The 21,607-nt window shown below is 47.7% G+C and overlaps 1 protein-coding gene across 4 annotated transcripts in view; it reads left to right on the top strand.

Moving 5' to 3' along the window:
* The window catches only part of LOC139277661 (protein spire homolog 1-like), a 377,805-nt gene that overhangs the window by 16,123 nt on the left and 340,075 nt on the right, over window positions 1-21,607 (top strand). The gene's annotated exons all lie outside the window — the stretch shown is intronic.

Below are 21,607 nucleotides of genomic sequence, written 5' to 3'. Positions count from 1 at the left end.
AAGGCTTTTGATAAGGTCCCACATGGCAGACTGGTCAAGTGGCAAGTTGGATACAGAATTGGCTGAGAGGTAGGAAGCAAAGGGTAATGGTTGATGGGTGTTTTTTGTAACTGGTTGTTTCTAGTGCAATTCCGCAGGGCTCAGCACTCAGTCCCTTGCTTTTTGTGGTATATATTAATGATTTAGACTTGAATGTAGGGGGTATGTTGCGCACACTCGGAGGCCGAACTCCAAGCCATCGTCAACACCTTCACCGAGGCGTACGAGAGCATGGGCCTTACACTACATATCCGTAAGACAAAGGTCCTCTACCAACCTGCCCCCACCACACAGCACTGCCACCAGGTTATCAAAATCCACGACGAGGCCTTGGACAATGTGGACCATTTTCCATACCTCGGGAGCCTACTGTCAACAAGGACAGACATCGACGACGAGGTCCAACACCATCTTCAGTGTGCCAGTGTAGCCTTCGGTTGCCTGAGGAAGAGAGTGTTTGAAGACCAGGATCTCAAATCCAGCACCAAGCTCATGGTCTACAGAACAGTGTTGATACCCGCCCTCATATATGGCTGAGACATGGACTATGTACAGCAGGCACCTCAAAACACTGGAGAAGTACCACCAGCACTGCCTCTGCAAGATCCTGAAAAATCCATTGGGAGGATAGACGCACAAACGTCAGTGTCCTCGCTCAGGCCAACATCCCCAGCATCGAGGCATTGACTACACTTGATCAGCTCCGATGGACGGCCACATCGTCCGCATGCCTGACACGAGACTCCCTAAAGCAAGCGCTCTACACGGAGCTTCAACACGGCAAGCGAGCCCCAGGTGGGCAGAGGAAACGTTTCAAGGACACCCTCAAAGCCTCCTTGGAAAAAGTGCAACATCCCCACCGGCACCTGGGAGTCCCTGGCCTAAGACAGCTCAAAGTGGAGGAAACGCATCCGGGAAGGCGCTGAACACCTCGAGCCTCTTTGCCGAGAGCAAGTTGAAGCCAAGCGTAGACTGTGGAAGGAGCGCATGGCAACCCAAGCTCGCCACCCGCCTGTTCCTTCAACCACCGTTTTCCCCACCTGTGACAGAGACTGTAGGTCCCGCATTGGACTCATCAGTCACCTGAAAACTCATTATTAGTATGGAAGCAAGTCATCCTCGACTCTGAGGGACTGCCGAAGAGAGAGGGGGTATGATTAAGAAGTTTTCAGATGATACTAAAATCGGCCGTGTGGTTGATAATGAAGAAAGCTGTAGACTGCAGGAGGATATCAATGAATTGGTCAGGTGGGCAAACAATGGCAAATGGAATTCAATCCGGAGAAGTGTGAGGTAATGCATTTGGGGAGGGCTAAGAAGAAGGGAATACACATTAAATGGTAGGACACTGAGAAGTGTAGAGGAACAAAAGGACCTTGGAGTGCATGTCCACAGATCCCTGAAGGTAGCAGGCCAGGTAGTTAAGGTGCTTAAGAAGGCATGTGGAATACTTGTCTTTGTTAGCCGAGGCATAGAATGGAAAGAGCAGGGAGGTTATGCTTGAATTGTATAGAACATTAGTTAGGCCACAGATAGAGTACTGCGTGCAGTTCTGGTCGCTACATTTAGGAAAGATGTGATGGCACTGGAGAGGGTACAGAAGAGATTTATGAGGATGTTGTCTGGACTGGAGAATTTGAGTTTTGATGAAAGATTGTACTTGTTTTCTTTGGAGCAGAGGAGGCTGAGAGGAGACCTTATTGAGGTGTGTAAAATTATGAGGGGCCTAGATAGAGTGGATAGGAAGGACCTATTTCCCTTAGCAGAGGGTTCAAGAACCAGTGGGCATCGATTTTTTTTTTTGTAATTGGTAAAAGGTTTAGAGGGGATTTGAGGGGAAATTTCTTCACGCAGAAGGTGGTGGGGGTCAGGAACTCACTGCCTGAAAGGGTGGTAGAGGCAGAAACCCTCACCACATTTAAAAAGTACTTGAATGTGCACTTAAAGTGCCGTAACCTACATGGCTATGGACCAAGAGCTGGAAAGTGGGATTACGCTGGATAGCTCTTTGTTGGCCGGTGAGGACACAATGGACCGAAATGGCCTCCTTCCATGCTATAGATTTCTATGATTCTATGTTACCGGACCAGTAATCCAGAGGCCTGTACTAATAATCCGGAGACATGAATTCAAATCTCACCACGGCAACTGGGGAATTTAAATTCAATTAATTAATAAATCTGAAATAAAATGCTAGTGTCAGTAATGGTGACCGTGAAACTATCGGATTGTCGTTAAAAACCTAACTGGTTCACTAATGTCCTTTTTAGGGGAGGAAATCTGCCGTCCTTACCCAGTTTGGTCTATATGTGACTCCAGACCCACAGCAATGTGGTTGTCTCTTAACTGCCCTCTGAAATGGCCCAGCGAGACACTCAGTTGTACCACACCACTGCGACAAAGTCAGCACTGTGAGTCCTACACACAGACTGCAACAATTCAAGCAGGCGGTTCATCACCACCTTTCAAGGACAATTAGGGATGGACAATGAATGCTGGCCTCGCCAGCGACGCCCACATCCAGTAAACAAATTTTAGAAAATGATTCTCATTCTCGTGTTCAAATCCCTCCATTGTCTCGCACCCTCCCTATCTTGGTATCCTTCTTCAGACCTCTGATATCTCTGCTTTCCTCCAACTTTCGCCTCTTGTCCATCCCCCATTTCCTTCACCCCACCATTGGCAGCCGTGCCTTGAGCTGCCTCGGCCCCAACAATGCAATTCCCTCTCTCCCTCTCTCTGGGACTGTGACCGTGGTACATTCTTAAAACTTGCCACTTTGACCAAGCTTTTGGTCGCCTGTCCTCATGCCTCCGTGTCAGTCTTTGGCTCCGTGTCAATTTTTGTCTACTACTACACTCCTGTGAAGCGACTTGGGATGTTTCACCACGTTAAAGGCGGTTCTGTAAATGCAAGCTGTTGTTGTTGTAGTAGAGATGCTCTAGGCACGATCATCTAGATAAGAGTGGAACCAAGTGAGGGGCGTCCCACCGGAGGAGGACGGTGTGATTGATCGGCTTGAAGGCTGTCGCGAGGTCAAGCAGGACAGGAAAGGATAGTGCCCCACAGTCCCAGAGAAGGTTGCTTGTGACTTTGCTTAGAGTCATTTCAGTACAGGGGAGGGAAGGACGCTCATTGGAGGGATTCACAGGGAGAGTTGGGCATGGACCTGGGAGGTGACAGCATATTCTTGGGAAAGGAAAGGGAGACTGGAGATGGGCAGCAGTTAGCAAACGACGGAGGGGATAAGGGTGGGTTTTTTTGGGAGGTGATGATAGCGCTTGAAGAGAGAGAACCATTTAGAATGTTGGCTGACATGGAGTTCCGGGAGGGAAGTTCAGTGGTCAGGTGGTTTGTAGGAAAGGGCTTCAATAAGCAAGAGTCCAATTTCGTGGCTAAAATGAGATTAGACGGTTTTTAAGCCTCAACTTGTCACTTTCTCCTGAGTTGGGTAGGTAGATTCTGTGTTGTTATGGAAACTGGTTTAACATACCAGGTGGAAACTTCTATATAAGAAAATAAGAATTAGGAGCAGGAGTAGGCCATTCGGCCCCTCAAGCCTGCTCCGCCATTCAATGAGATCATGGCTGATCTTCTATCTCAACTCCACTTTCCTGCACTATCCCCATATCCCTTGATTCCCTTAGTCTCCAAGCTCTTAGCTAACTGAGCATTAGTTGACCACTAAAATTGCATATGTGATTTAAATAGAACACTCAGGTTTATACACAGATGCAAGGTAATTGGCAAAAGAACCAGGGTGAGATGAGATTTTTATGCAGCAAGTTGTTGTGATCTGGAACACGCTGTCTGAAAGGAAGGTAGAAGCAGATTCAACAGCAACTTTCAAAAGGGAATTGGATATAGACACCTCATCATCTTGAAAACCTCGATTAGGTCACCTCTTAATCGTCTGTTTCAAGAACAGTCCTATCTTTTCCAACTTCTCCTTGAAACTGAAGTCCCTCATCCCTTGTAACCTCCTCTGTACCCTTTCTAAGGCCTTTACATCTTGCCTGAAGTGTGGTGCCCAGAATCGTCACCAATACTCCAGCTGAGGCCTAGCCAGCGAATCACTTGAAAAGGAAAACATTTGAAGTGCAATGGGGAAATAGCAGGGGAGTGGGACTAATTGGATCGCTCTTTCAGAGAGCCAGCACAGGCACGATGGGCCGAATAGCTACTCATGGGCTGAACAAGTGATTCACAGAATATCTACCCTGCTGATATTGATGAAGGGCAGACAGCATTGATACTGTGTTGAAAGAACTGCGGAGTTACAGAGCTTCCACTGTCGGGGCCATAAAAAGAGCAGCGAGTGGCGGCCTGGGAGCAGCGTGGAGGCCACCTCGGGGAGCAGTGCGAGCTGGTGCAGGAGGGCGACGGCAGCGAAGAGTGACGTCATCAAGGTCCAGGTCGGTGATTGGAGCTCGCAGTGGGCAGATACAGCGAGAGACTGTGGAGGAATGTGATCGGGGTCCAGGAAAGGCGTGAGTTCGGGTCCAGGGGCAGCACGGGCCAGCCCACCCTGCGATATGTGTGCGCACTAGGTCCGTGCAGCAGAGCTGGTCCCCAGTCGTCTTGGTTAAGCCTTGCCACTGGACCAAGACCTAGCTCTGTCAAGCAACGGCCACCACACGTTTATAAAAAAAAAAATTCACGCACGGTCATCTTCCACCCTTCAGGATGTAGTTCAGGACCTGGAATATTAGGTCCTTCATTGAAACTCCTATGAACTCATCTTTTTTTGGCGTGGAAGCAAGTCATCCTTGTTTCGAGGGACTGGCGATGATGATGATGACACACGATGTATTATGAATTGTACGGTAGCATAGTGGTTATGTTGCTGGACTAATAATCCCGAGGCCTGGGCGTGAGTTCAAATCCCACCACGGCAGCTGGGGAAATTAAATTCAGTTAATTAAATAAATCTGGAATTTAAAAAAAGCTAGAATATCATGAAAAGCCATACCCGATTGTCGTTAAAAACCCAACTGGTTCACTAATGTCCTTTTAGGGAAGGAAACCTGCTGCCCTTGCTCAGTATATATATATATATATATATATGACTCCAGACCCACAGTAACGTGGTTGACTGTTAACTGCCCTCTGATATGGCCCAGCAAGACACTCAGTTGTACCAAACCACTACCAGAAAGTCAGCACGGTACGGTGGGAGTACCTTCACCACACGGATTGCAGCGGTTCAAGAAGGCGACTCACCACCACCTTCTCAAGGGCAATTAGGAATGGGCAATAAATGCCGGACTTGCCAGTGACGCCCACATCCCATGAACGGATAAATTAATAAAAACATCAGGACTAGGCACGTGTTTCATTACTTTCCCCTCTCCTGAAGATGCTGTTAACTAGGTTATAGTTCCACAGGAAATGGCAACCTCTCAAGTTGGTTTTCATTAATCTAGAGAGTGTCTTTAGGGGTGGGCTAGTTGACAACAGAATTATCATATTCAAGTTAGATCATATTCAAAAGCAGTGAAGTCTTGCTACAACTGTACAGGGTATTTGTAAGGCCACACCTAGAGTACTGCGTACAGTTTTGGTCTCCGTATTTAAGGAAGGATATACTTGCATTGGAGGCTGTTCAGAGAAGGTTCACTAGGTTGATTCTGGAGATGAGGGGGTTGACTTATGAAGATAGGTTGGGCTTCTACTCATTGGAGTCCAGAAGAATGAGTGGTGATCTTATCCAAACATAAGATAATGAGCGGGCTCGACAAGGTGGATGCAGAGAGGATATTTCCACTCATAGGGGAAACTAGAACTAGTCTCAGAATAAGGGGCCGCCCATTTAGGAGGAGGAATTTCTTCTCTCAGAGGGCTATAAATCTATGGAATTCTCTGCCATAGAGAGCTGTGGAGGCTGGGTCATTGAATATATTTAAGGTGGAGATGGACAGATTTTTGAGCGATAAGAGAGTGAAGAGTTATGGGGAGCGGGCAGGGAAGTGGAGCCGAGTCCATGATCAGATCAGCCATGATCTTATTGAATGGTGGAGCAGGCTCGAGGGGCCAACTGGCCTACTCCTGCTCCTATTTCTTATGTTCTTATTATATCACACCCTCAGGCAACATTCACACACATGCGTTTTCTGGCATGATTACCCCTAGCGGATTTTTCCCAACCCATGGGCATGAAAGGCTAATTATTGCCCAAGCTCAGATCAGCTATCTCAATACAGACCAGGGATTGGACCTGGGACCTCTATTCTGTATATTCGCACATCTCACAACACACTGCACCATGTCCCACCTACATCACACAACACACCGCAAACACACCCACATCACACAACACACCAACACCACACCTACATCGCACAACACCAACACACTGCACCATGTCCCACCCACATCACACAACACACCGCACCATGTCCCACCCACATCACACAACACACCGCACCCACACCTGCACCCGCACTCACACTAACACCCATATCACACAACACACCGCACCATGTCCCACCCATATCACACAACACACCGCACCATGTCCCACCTACATCACACAACACACCGCACCATGTCCCACCCACACCAACACCACACCTACATCAGACAACACCAACACACCGCACCATGTCCCACCCACATCACACAACACACCGCACCATGTCCCACCCACATCACACACATCTGCACCCACACACACCAACATCACACAACACACCCACACACACCAACATCACACAACACACCCACACACACCAACATCACACAACACACCCGCACACACCAACATCACACAACACACCCGCACACACCTACATCACACAACACAACACACCCACACCCACACACACCAACATCACACAACACACCCACACACACCAACATCACACAACACACCCACACATACCAACATCACACAACACACCCGCACACCCCTACATTACACAACACAACACACCCACACCCACACACACCAACATCACACAACACACCCACACACACCAACATCACACAACACACCCACCAACATCACACAACACACCCACACACACCAACATCACACAACACACCTGCACACACCTACATCACACAACACACCTGCACACACCAACATCACACAACACAACACACCCACACACACCAACATCACACAACACAACACACCCACACACACCAACATCACACAACACAACACACCCACACACACCAACATCACACAACGCAACATACCCACACACACCAACATCACACAACATAACACACCCACACATACCAACATCACACAACACAACACACCCACACACACCAACATCACACAACACACCCACACACACCAACATCACACAACACAACACACCCACACACACCAACATCACACAACACAACACACCCACACCCACACACACCAACATCACACAACACACCCACACACACCAACATCACACAACACATCCACACACACCAACATCACACAACACACCTGCACACACCTACATCACACAACACACCTGCACACACCAACATCACACAACACAACACACCCACACACACCAACATCACACAACACAACACACCCACACACACCAACATCACACAACACAACACACCCACACACACCAACATCACACAACACAACATACCCACACACACCAACATCACACAACATAACACACCCACACATACCAACATCACACAACACAACACACCCACACACACCAACATCACACAACACACCCAACACACCAACATCACACAACACAACACACCCACACACACCAACATCACACAACACAACACACCCACACCCACACACACCAACATCACACAACACACCCGCACACACCAACATCACACAACACACCTGCACACACCTACATCATACAACACACCTGCACACACCTACATCACACAACACAACACACCCACACACACCAACATCACACAACACAACACACCCACACCCACCAACATCACACAACACAACATACCCACACACACCAACATCACACAACATAACACACCCACACATACCAACATCACACAACACAACACACCCACACACACCAACATCACACAACACAACACACCCACACCCACACACACCAACATCACACAACACACCCACACACACCAACATCACACAACACACCCACACACACCAACATCACACAACACACCTGCACACACCTACATCACACAACACACCCACACACCCCTACATCACACAACACAACACACCCACACACACCAACATCACACAACACACCCGCACACACCAACATCACACAACACACCCGCACACACCAACATCACACAACACACCTGCACACACCTACATCACACAACACAACACACCCACACACACCAACATCACACAACACAACACACCCACACACACCAACATCACACAACACACCCACACACACCAACATCACACAACACACCCACACACACCAACATCACACAACACACCCGCACACACCTACATCACACAACACAACACACCCACACCCACACACACCAACATCACACAACACACCCGCACACAACACACCCACACCCACACACACCAACATCACACAACACAACACAACACACCCACACACACCAACATCACACAACACAACACACCCACACACACCAACATCACACAACACAACACACCCACACCCACCAACATCACACAACACAACATACCCACACACACCAACATCACACAACACAACATACCCACACCCACACACACCAACATCACACAACACACCCACACACACCAACATCACACAACACACCCACACACACCAACATCGCACAACACACCCACACACCCCTACATTACACAACACAACACACCCACACACACCAACATCACACAACACACCCGCACACACCAACATCACACAACACACCTGCACACACCTACATCACACAACACAACACACCCACACACACCAACATCACACAACACACCCACACCCACACATACCAACATCACACAACACAACGCACCCACACACACCAACATCACACAACACACCCACACACAACACACCCACACCCACACACACCAACATCACACAACACACCCACACCCACACACACCAACATCACACAACACAACACACCCACACACACCAACATCACACAACACAACACACCCACACCCACACACACCAACATCACACAACACAACACACCCACACACACCAACATCACACAACACAACACACCCACACACACCAACATCACACAACACACCCACACACAACACACCCACACCCACACATACCAACATCACACAACACAACACACCCACACACACCAACATCACACAACACAACACACCCACACCCACACATACCAACATCACACAACACAACACACCCACACACATCAACATCACACAACACAACACACCCACACACACCAACATTACACAACACATCCACACACACCAACATCACACAACACACCCGCACACACCAACGTCACACAACACACCCGCACACACCAACGTCACACAACACACCCGCACACACCAACATCACACAACACACCCGCACACACCAACATCACACAACACACCCACACACACCAACATCACACAACACACCTGCACACACCTACATCACACAACACAACACACCCACACACACCAACATCACACAACACACCCACACACACCAACATCACACAACACACCTGCACACACCTACATCACACAACACAACACACCCACACACACCAACATCACACAACACAACACACCCACACCCACCAACATCACACAACACAACACACCCACACACACCAACAACACACAACACACCCACACACACCAACATCACACAACACACCCACACACACCAACAACACACAACACAGCAACACACACCAACAACACACAACACACCCACACACACCAACATCACACAACACAACACACAACACACACCAACATCACACAACACACAACACAACACACACCATGCCACACACACACCACCATCGCATTGCATCACAGCGCACCGCACCATACATTTATTCCCATTAGGAGTTCCTGCTAATGTGTTTAAGGTTATACAGGGTATTGTCAAATCCTGAATGAGATGGTGTCCGATGTAAATCCAGCCCTGGCCCATGAGCACCGGGTACATTGCATATTATCTGATCTGCTTAAAGTCTAACACAGGATTGCAGACTGTAACTGTATGGGAGAGAAGGCAGCCTGGATTCCATGTAATTCTATGTATGCAGTGGGTCTCAGAAGCAGCAGACTAATAATATATCGACGGTAGGCACCAAACCACTCAACGTGTGCTGGGAGGAGCTGTAAATCATAAAGGATAAGTGATCATACATTTATCATTAAGTAATTAACTCTGTAATGGGAATTTCAGTGACTTTATATGTAATATCCAATTTCTGCAGGCTGTTGTTTTAAGAGCGTTGGCCTTTTGCCAAGGGTGCGGACTTTAACTAAGGACGTTGCTGGCCTGTTCACGGGTGTTAAAACTGCGGTAATGAGAAGACAATTACACTGGTGCTCTAGAAGGATGAGATCAGATGGGCTGAAGGGCCTTCTTCATTCGTGATTCCCCTTGCGGCCAGTGACTTCGATGAGACGTGGTGCTTTCCGACGAATGAGTCCATCTTATGAGCAAAGGTTGGGCCTGTACTCATTGGAGTTTGGAAGAATGAGAGGTGATAAGAACATAATAAATAGGAGCAGGAGTAGGCCATATGGCCCCTCGAGCCTGCTCTGCCATTTAATACGATCATGGCTGATCCGATCATGGACTCGGGTCCACTTCCCTGCCCATTCCCCATAACTCCTTATTCTCTTATCGTTGATCTTATTGAAACGTATAAAATTCTGAGGGGGCTTGACAGGGTAGATGCAGAGAGGATGTTTCCCCCTCGAGGGGGAATCTAGAATTAGGGGGTATAGTTTCAGAATAAGAGGTGGCCCACTTAAGACGGAGATGAGGAGGAATTTCTTCTCTGAGGGCCGTGAATCTTTGGAATTCTCTACCCCCAGAGAGCTGAGGAGGCTGAGTCATTGAATATATTCAAGGCGGAGATAGACAGATTCTTGAACTATAGGGGAGTCAAGGGTTATGGGGAACAGGCAGGGAAATGGAGTTGAGGCCAAGATCAGATCAGCCATGATCTTATTGAATGGCGGAGCAGGCTCGAGGGGCCGTATGGCTTGCTCCTCGTCCTATTTCTTATGTTCTTACGTCGCGTGAGCTGCAAGGAGCGCAGCTGATGTACGGCACAGACTGATGGAATTTGTCTTGTCAGTGGCAGGAGAGAATCAGACTGTCGCTCGGCCAGACACGCACGCACGCACACAGACATACGGACCCCTAATCCAAGTAACCAGGCTGGGAGCTCCTGCTCTGTATCGCTTAGTGCTCAACTGCACTTGAGTACATAATTTGGGCAGACACTTTAGTGCAGTACCGAGGGAGTACTGCACTGTCAGAGCTGCCAGCTTTTGGGTAAGACATTACGCTGTTGGCCCCGTTGGCCTGCTGGGAGAGATGTAACAGATCTTGTGGCACTTCCCTCTTTGGAAGGAGAGCAGGGGAGTCCTTCCGATGTCCTGGTCCAACGAGAGTGTGCACGACACACGATCCGCCCAGTTCTTCCTCTAAATTGCATCGGGGTGCTATATATGTCTGTAGCGGTACGGTGGCATTGTTGTTATGATGCTGGACTGGTAATCCAGAGACTTGGAGTAATCCAGAGACGTGAGTTCAAATCCCACCACGGCAGCTGAAGGAAATTTCAATTCGGTTAATTAAATAAATCTGGAATTAAAAAGCTAGTATCAGTAACGCTGACCATGAAACCACCGGATTATCAGGAAAAACCCAACTGGTTCAGTAATGTTGTTCAGGGAAGGAAATCTGCCGTCTTTATCCGGTCTGGTCTATATGTGACTCCAGACCCACAACAAAGGCCTAGCAAGCCACTCCGTTGTATCAAATAAAGTCAGCACTGTGGGAGTACCTTCACCACACAGATCACCTTCTCAAGTGCATTTAGGGACGGGCAATAAATGTTGGCCTTGCCAGTGATGCCCACATCCTGTGAACGAATAAAAACCAAAAGAACCCCGGTTTATGTACAGCAATGAGGCTGCTGCCTGATTCAGGTGCCCAATAGAAGGCCCCTGTAAACATGGCAGTGGAGCGGTAACAGGACTGCAGTGTTAACTCCACTACCAGTCAGGCCCGGCTTAAAATCATCTCTTCTGAGTCGCAGTTTATTTCCTAACTTTTTTTTGAGGTCCTGGCTAATCCCTCTCCTTCCACCTCTACTCTTAGCGTTATATCACTTATCTCTGGCACATTGAGGCAGAGCACTATTCAGGATTCAAGTATAGATGCAATTAGCCTCTGTATTAGGAGCTGAATACATACTTGCTAACCTTCTACTCTCTCTCGAATTTTGTTTCTACTTATTCCCGGGATGTGCGGGCGTCGCTGGCAAGGCCGGCATTTATTGCCCATCCCTATGCGAAGGTGGTGAGCTGCAGTCTGTGCGGTGAAGGAACTTTGTCGTAACAGTTTGGTACAACTTGCTAGGAAAGTTGAGCATTAACCACATTGCTTGGGTCTGAAGACACATACAGGCCAACATACGAATGGTTTAGGGTTTAGGATTTATAAAGACAATCCGGCAATTACATGGTCACCATTACTGATACTAGCTTTTTATTTAATTAATTGAATTTAAATTTCCCAGTTGCAGTGGTGGGATTTGAACTCATGTCTCCAGATCATTAGTCTTTGGATTGCTAGTCCAGTAACATAACCACTATGCTACTGTTCCCCATCTCCCACTACCGCTGCATTCCCGCACTGAACTCTCTCCCCCTGACCCCTTTGTGAAATTGCTTTTCATTCCCATGACTGCCCTCCCTAAGTTGTCATCCTTGGAACAAGTATGTATTCAGCACTGAAAACCTCTGTGCCAAGACCTTGCCCTAAAAGGGATCATTGCACTGTATTCCTATATCACCCAAGTGGCCATTCTCTTCCCACCTTGATAGATACCCACTTCCAATCCTTATCGTCTGGAAAAATAAACCTGTGCTTGGTCATACCCTTCAAACCAGCACACTGTAAAATCACCCTCAGCTACACCATGGCTCAGGACACGGACATAGGAACAGGAGGAGGCCATTGATCCCCTCGAGCCTGTTTGGCCATTCAATAAGATCATGGCTGATCTGATCATGGACTCAGCTCCACTTCCCCGCCCACTCCCCATAACCCCTTATCCCCCTATCTTTTAAGAAACTGTCTATTTCTGTCTTAAATGTATTCAATGTCCCAGCTTCCACAGCTCTCTGAGGCAGCGAATTCCACAGATTTACAACCCTTTGAGTGAAGAAATTTCTCCTCATCTCTGTTTTAAATGTGCGGCCCCTTATTCTAAGGTCATGCCCTCTAGATCTAGTCTCCCACATCAGTGGAAACATCCTCTCTGCATCCACCTTGTCAAGCCCCCTCATAATCTTATACGTTTCGATAAGATCACCTCTCATTCTTCTGAATTCCAATGAGTAGAAGCCCAAGCTACTCAACCTTTCCTCATAAGGCAACCCCCCTCATCCCCGGAATCAACCCAGTGAACCTTCTCTGAACTGCCTCCAAAGTCCCATATCCCTTAATACATTTTGGTTAACAAAAATCTATCAATCTCAGATTTCCAATTAACAATTGATCGAGCATCAATTGCCATTTGTGGAAGAGCATTCCAGACTTTGACCACTTTTTGTGTGTAGAACTGTTTCTTAACCACTTTGAAAGGGTTGGCTCTAATTTTTATGCTATGTCCCCTAGTCCTAGAATCCCCAACCAGCAGAAGTAAGGCAGATAGAGAGAAACTATCAGTTTCCCTTAATATCTTAAACTTCGATCAAATCACCTCTTAACCTTCTAAATTCCAGAGAATACAACCCCAGTTTGTGTAATCTCGCCTCATAAATTAACCCTTGGAGTCGAGGTATCCTTCTAGTAAATCAACACTGCACTCCCTCCAAGGCCAATATCAGTCTGAAGGTCTGGTGCCCAGAACTGCTCACAGTACTCCAGGTGTGGTCTAACTAGGGCTTTGTATAGCTGTAGCATAACTTTTAGCCCCTTGTATTGTAGTCCTTTAGATATAAAGGCAAGCATCCCATTAGCCTTTTTGATTATTTTCTGTACATATCCATGACATTTTAATGATCTATGTACATGGAGCCCCAAGTCTCTTTGGACCACCACTGTTTTTAGCTTTTCACTATTTAGAAAGCACTCTGATGTATCATTTTTAGGTCCAAGATGGATGACCTCACACTTCCCTCCATTGAAATCCATTTGCCACAGTTTTGTCCATTCACTTAATCTATTAATATCTTTGTAATTTTACGCTTGCATCTACACTGCTTACAATGCTGCCTACCTTTGTGTCATTGGCAAAATTGGATATGTGGCTCTGTATCCCATCATCGAAGTTGTTAATAAATACGGTGAATATTTCAGGCCCCAACACGGATACCTATGGGACACCACTAGTCACATCCTGCCAGTTAGCATACCTGTCCATTATCCTCACTCTCTGTCTCCCGCCGCTCAGCCAGTTTCCGAACCAGTGCTCTCATCTCCATTCTGTTCTCTAACAAATACATCACAACATAAGAAATATGAGCAAGAGTAGGCCATACAGCCCTTCGAACCTGCTTTGCCATTCAGTAAGATCATGGCTGACCTTTGACCTCAACTTCAATTTCCAGCTTGATCCAACCAGCAATAATCTCTTGATTCCCCTGGAGTCCAAAAATCTATCTATCTCTGTCTTGAATAGACTCAACGAATGAGCCTCCACAACCCTCTGGGATGGAGAATTCCAAAGATTCACAACCCTCTGAGTGAAGAAATTCCTCCTCAGCTCAGTCTTAAATGGCCGACCACTTATCCTGAGACTATGCCCCCTAGTTCTAGACTCTCCAGCCGGGGGAAACAACCTCCCAGCATCTAATCCAAAAGCAAAATACCGCGGATGCTGGAATCTGAAATAAAAACAGAGAATACTGAAAATCTCAGTGGGTCAGGCAGCATCTGTGGAGAGAAAAACCGAGTTAACGTTTCGGGTCGACGGCCCTTCATCAGAACTGCTGAATGTTCGAAAAGCGCACATTCTTGAGCCCTGAAAAGGGGAGGGGAAGAAAGAACAAAAGGGAAGGTCTGTAATAGGGTGGAAGACAGGAGAGATTAAAGAGACAAAAGGGATGATGCAAAAGGGCCCATCATCCCTTTTGTCTCTCTAATCACCTCTCATTCTTCTAAACTCCGAGAGTATAGCCCCAATCTACGATCTTGTTATCCGCTTGAAGATGCAATCTCAAGCCTCTCTAACGGATAAATTGTTATTCTGTACAGTAACTTGCAGGTGTGTCTCAGGTGTATTACAATCCTGTGACCTTATCTGTAAACATTAGGGCAGATTTGTACCTCGTAACCGGTATCTGGAATGTGCTAGTGGAACCTGGCAGAAGTGGTATTTACTGACAGTCAACACGAGCCACATACCAGCTCTACAGTGAATCTTGTAAAATCCGCCTCATGTTTTGGACATGACGCATCTTTACGAGCCAGTGAGTATGAGCCAATCAGAGCGTTGCATGTCTGTGTCCTTGTGTTCTGTCGTGATATTTTAATCTGGGGCTACCAAAGCGCCCCCCCCCCCCCCCCCCCCCCCCCCCCGCAAAAAAAGAAAAAACTTGAATTTCTATACCTCCTCTCACGACCTTGGGACATTCCCAAAGCGCTTTGCGGCCAATGAAGTACTTTTGAAGCGTAGTCACTGTTGTAATGCGGCCAATTTTGTGCGCAGCAAGATCCCACAAACAGCAATGTAATGATGCCTGGATAATCTGTGTTTTTATTTTTGAAATGACGAAGCGCTTTGTTTGAAGAAGGCAGGAAAATCCTGCAAGCGGCATCTCGCCCTTGACTCCCGGAAAATGTTGAGGGGGCCCCAGAGTGCGTAGCTGAGGAATGTGAAATATTTCAGCTGAACTATGTGGGTAATTTTACGAGTCTGCGCTGGCAGCCGTTGGCCTTACCCGGCAGTGTGCGCTTTCGGGAGGTTGTGTCCCCGCTGGCCGTGATTTTGACGGACAGAAGATTGACGGCTGCCTGGCTGAGATCTCCCGATTAGGGCGTGACTGGGGGGAGCAGGTGAGGATGTGGGGAGCCAGGCTGGGCGCCAGCAGTGGCAATTTGGAAATTTGACTCGAATGATTTTATAGAACTGATGTAACGTGTGAACAGCTTTTGTTTTACAACTCTTTGGGTTAGAAACCCTGGGGCGATAACTTGAAATCGTGGGAAAATATCGGCAGGCGATAATCTCTTTTTGATCGCGGGAACAGCAGCTTTAGTGCTCCTGGAGGGAAGTGGAATGCTAAATCATGCGCTAACGACTTCTCTTTGGGTGCTAGAGGGGCTGTAGCGGCAGAGCGCTGAAGAATGTGCAGTCGTCATATTATCAAGGAAGACTTGCTTCCACTCTTTTTAAAAAAAACATAGAAACATAGAAAATAGGTGCAGGAGTAGGCCATTCGGCCCTTGGTGCCTGCATCACCATTCAATAAGATCATGGCTGATCATTGACCTCAGTACCCCTTTCCTGCTTTCTCTCCATACCCCTTGATCTCTTTAAGGGTCATATCTAACTCCCTCTTGAATATATCCAATGAACTGGCATCAACAACTCTCTGCGGTAGGGAATTCCACAGGTTCACAATTCTCTGAGTGAAGAAGTTTCTCTTCATCTCAGTCCTAAATGGCTTACCCCTTATCCTTAGACTGTGTCCCCTGGTTCTGGACTTCCCCAATATCAGGAACATTCTTCCTGCTTCTAACCTGTCCAGTCCCGTCAGAATCTTATATGTATCTATGAGATCCCCTCTCCTCCTTCTAAGCTCCAATGTATAAAGGACCAGTTGATCCAGTCTCTCCTCATATGTCAGTCCTGCCATCCCGGGAATCAGTCTGGTGAACCTTCGCTGCACTCCCTCAATAGCAAGAACGTCCTTCCTCAGATTAGGAGACCAAAACTGAATACAATATTCCAGGTGAGGCCTCACTAAGGTCCTGTACAACTGCAGTAAGACCTCCCTGCTCCTATACTCAAATCCCCTTGCTATGAAGGCCAACATACCATTTGCCGCCTTCACCGCCTGCTGTACCTGTATGCCAACTTTCAATGTCTGATGTACCATGACGCCCAGGTCTCGTTGCACCTCCCCTTTTCCTAATAAAGTGAGTTCTTAGGTGACTGAACAGTCCAATACGGGAATTACAGTCTCTGTCACAGGTGGGTGGGACTGGTTTGCCGCACGCTCTTTCCGCTGCCTGCGCTTGCTTTCTGCATGTTCTCGGCGACGAGACTCGAGTTGCTCAGCGCCCTCCCGGATGCTCTTCCTCCACTTAGGGCGGTTTTTGGCCAGGGACTCTCAGGTGTCAGTGGGGATGTTGCACTTTATCAGGAAGGCTTTGAGGGTGTCCTTGAAATGTTTCCTCTGCCTACCTAGGGCTCGCTTGCCGTGTAGAAGTTCCGAGTAGAGCGCTTGCTTTGGGAGTCTTGTGTCAGGCATACGGACAAGGTAGCCTACCCAACAGAGCTGTCGGCATCAGAGGCTCCTTCCCTTACTTAAAGGGAAGGGCCAATGATGGGTTGCAACATTCTTCCCCTTAGTTCTGTGTGACCACGGGACCTTCATTACTGCCATTACAGCCGCACGCACTCTGAGAGTGCTGCGCGATTTCTCAGCCCTCCAATCAGCTGTCAAAAACATTCAGCGGGCACCAGACCGATGCGAAGAATAAAGTTTGGCCTACCTGACTACCACTGCCTTTAATTATCACTTCCCAAGCGGTTGCCAAGGTGACGATGCCTCCTGTTGCTGCTGTTGTCGACATCTGGCGATGCAGCAGGGGACGGGAGTGAATATCACATCCGGGGCAGTAACGGGGCGCTGCACACTTGATGATGTCACGATCACCGGAGCACAAGAGTCCGAGGCGGTAAGTGTTGGCGCCAGCGCCAAACCGCCAGGGAAGTTCGCGGGTGTCGCTGAATTCGCCGCGCCCGGTTGGTGAGCCCTTATCGCCCAGTTGCTGCCCCCTGCGGGAGCTAACGGGAGGCGCAAAGCAGCCGAATTTCTCCCCCTTTTTATCTCCCAGTCCCTGTGGACCATACACTTTTCATGGGCGAGACAAAGTTGCCAGAAACCAGCCAGGACTTGTTTGCTGGGAATGCGCACAACTAAGTGTGCAAGAGTGACAAGGGATGACTACTGTCTGATTTCACTGTGGGGAGACACTAGTCTAAATTTCCTTATAGTGCTCAAGTATCTTGCAGTATCCGGTTTTTGCCTCTCCCAGGAGATCACATGGCTCCGGTTGGGGTGGAGTGTAGATGTTTTCAGTATAAGGGGTGTTGCAGTGGTGTGGGGCGGACTGGTTGGGCTGGGTGCTCTTTGCCTTTCCGTCATTGTTCATAGATTTATATGTAACCTTTAGGGCTGCTGACCAAGGGACATGCGGCTCTTTGTCGGCCAGTGCGGGGACGATTGGCCAAAATGGCCTCCTTCTGCGCTGTTAATTTCTATGTTTCTAAGTAACACCAATCGTAAAATCTAAGGCCGTGGCCTCTAATACAATTAAATCTGGAACTCCCTGTGCGGAACCAATGGCTTCCATTTGTCCTATTTAGCTCCCATATGAGTATATTGTCTCCGGTAACAATTACATTTGGACTTCAGAATTTTTTCAATGGGTAGCTAGAAAGAAAGACTTGCATTTATATAGCGCCTTTTGCGACCTCAGGACGTACCAAAGTGTTTTACAGCCAACGAAGTACTTTTGAAGTGTAGTCACTGTTGTAATATAGGAAACGCGCCGGCCAATTTATGCACAGCAATCTCTCTCAAATAGCAGTGTGATTATTGTTATATATGTAACCCTGTAAATACCTTGTTTAACCACCAGAGGGATCATCCCCCAGAGTCCCAAGGGATCCCACAATCCCTTGGGAGCACCTGTACTTAAGGAGGCTTCAAAGGCTGGAGAGGCACTCTGGAGACCTGCAATAAAAGACTACGGTCACACTTTACTTTGAGCTCACAGTATCTGGTCAGACTCTTTATTCATAAACTACAATTATGACCCGTTAATTTTATTTGGTGATGTTGATTGAGGGATAAATATTGGCCAGGACACCAGAGATAACTCCCCTGTTCTTCTTTGAAATAGAGGCATGGAATCCTTTACGCCCACTGAGAGAGCGCAGACGGGGCCTCAGTTTAACATCTCATCCGCTAGCCTTCTTGGCTACCAATAAAATAAATCCCTTCCAAGTAGATAATGAGAGGTTGTTTCACCTGACTGGAGTGCCTAGTACTAAGGGGCACAGTCTCAGGATAAGGGGTTGGCCATTTAAGACAGAGATGAGGGGGGATTTCTTTACTCAGATGGTTGTGAATCTTTGGAATTCTCTGTCCCAGAGGCTGTGGATGCTGAGTTTCTGAATATACTCTAGGCTGAGATAGATACATTTTTGGAGTCTTGAGGGAATCAAGGGATATGAGGATCGGGCGGAAAAGTGGAGTTGAGGTCGATGATCAGCCATGATCTTATTGAATGGAGGAGCAGGCTCGAGGGGCCGAATGGCCTACTCCTGCTCCTATTTTTTATGTTCTTAAACGTGAGAATGATGATCCAGTTACCTGCTGCTAAATTATATGGATTATGAGTGGACTGTAAGACTATGCACTCTGATCATGTCTTGCTAAACTTAAAGAGAATAGGTTTCCATAGCAATGAATGCGGAATGCCTTGGCTTCCAATGGTTTGTTTCCACAGGACAAGGAGGTGGACTTGAAGAGCCCCGACATACATTGCGTGTAAATCCTAGCTGAAATTATGCTCCACTGCAACAGCAACTTGCATTTATATAGCGCCATCTAACACAAGACAAACGTTCCGAGGAGTTTCACGGAAGTGTAACCAGACAAAACATTGAGACCTAGCTAAAGAACAAGCTAATAAGAGTGGTGACTAAGCTTGGTCAGAGAGAGGTTTTGAGGAGGGTCTCAAAGGAAGAGAAAGAGAGGCGGAGAGGGAATTCCAGAGCGTGGGGCCTAGATGGCCAACGGCATGGCCGCCAGTGGTTGGGTGAAGGGGGCAGGGGATGGACAAGGTGCCAGAGTTGGAGGAATGCAGAGTTTTAAAAAATGTATTCGTTCACGGGATGTGGACATTGCTGGCAAGGCCAGCATTTATTGCCCTTCAGAAGGTGGTGGTGAGCCGCTGCCTTGAACTACTGCAGTCCATGTGGTGAAGGTACTTCTACAGTGCTGCCGTTATTGCAGTAAAACTGAGTTGCTTGCTAGGCCATTTCAGAGGTCAGTCACATTGCTGTGGGTTTGGAGTCACATGTAGGCCAGATTGGGTAAGGGCGGCAGATTTCCTTCCCTAAAAGGACATTAGAGAACCGGTTGGGTTTTTCCCACAATCCGGTAGTTTCATGGTCCTCATTACTGGTACGAGCTTTTTAATTCCAGATTTATTTAATTAACTAAACTTAAATTTCATGGTTGGATTTGAACTTATGTTTCCGGATCATTAATCCAGGCCTCGGGATTACTGACCGAGTAAGATAACCACTGTGCTACTGAACCCCTAGGGTTGCTTAGCTGGAGGTGGATACAGAGATAGGGAAGGGCGAAGAAATGGAGGAACTTGAACACGAGGATGAGAATTCTAAAATGGAGGCGTTTGGGCATCAGAAACCTCTGTCAAAAGTCTGTTTTATTGCATCCTTCTGCTGCCTTTGTCATTTCCACACTTGTTTACTTCAAAGCTTATTTGCCAGCCTTCTCAAACTGCAACTTGCAGGGTTACAGGGCTGGAGGCGGTTACAGAGATGCAGAGGGGTGACGCCAAGAAGGGATTTGAACTCCAGGATAAGAATTTGGAGAGGTTGGGGGACCGGACACCAGGGTAGGTCAAACCTGTCTGTCCAACCTGGAGAGACACAAGGACACCCGCACCACGGAGAAACCATGGGACTGTGGGAAGGGATTCAATTACCCATCCCTGCTGCAAACTCATCTGTTCACCTGCCCCGTGTGTGGGAAGGGATTCACGTGGTCATCTGCCCTGCTGACACACCAGCGAGTTCACACTGGGGAGAGACCGTTCACCTGCTCAGTGTGTGGGAAGGGATTTACTCAGTCATCCAACCTGCTGACACACCAGCGAGTTCACAAGTGATTGCAGAGTTTGGATTCTGCTGTTATTCACATCCTGAATTGTGTTCATTCTGTTAGTTGGCGTTTGTTTCTGCTGATAAACTCCAGCCTAGTTGAAGGGTTATTAATATTTTGATATTTCAAATAAGAGTGTTGATATTTGATGTCTCCAAGATAAGAGGAGACCAATTGATGTCCTGTTTCTGACTGCTCCATTTTTGGGGCGGAGGAGCGATGTGATCGGGGCCCAGGAAAGGCGGCAGTTCG

This window comes from Pristiophorus japonicus, chromosome 1 (genome assembly GCF_044704955.1).
Source record: "Pristiophorus japonicus isolate sPriJap1 chromosome 1, sPriJap1.hap1, whole genome shotgun sequence".
Lineage (NCBI taxonomy): Eukaryota > Metazoa > Chordata > Chondrichthyes > Pristiophoridae > Pristiophorus > Pristiophorus japonicus.
This window is presented reverse-complemented; position numbering and strand designations above follow the sequence as displayed.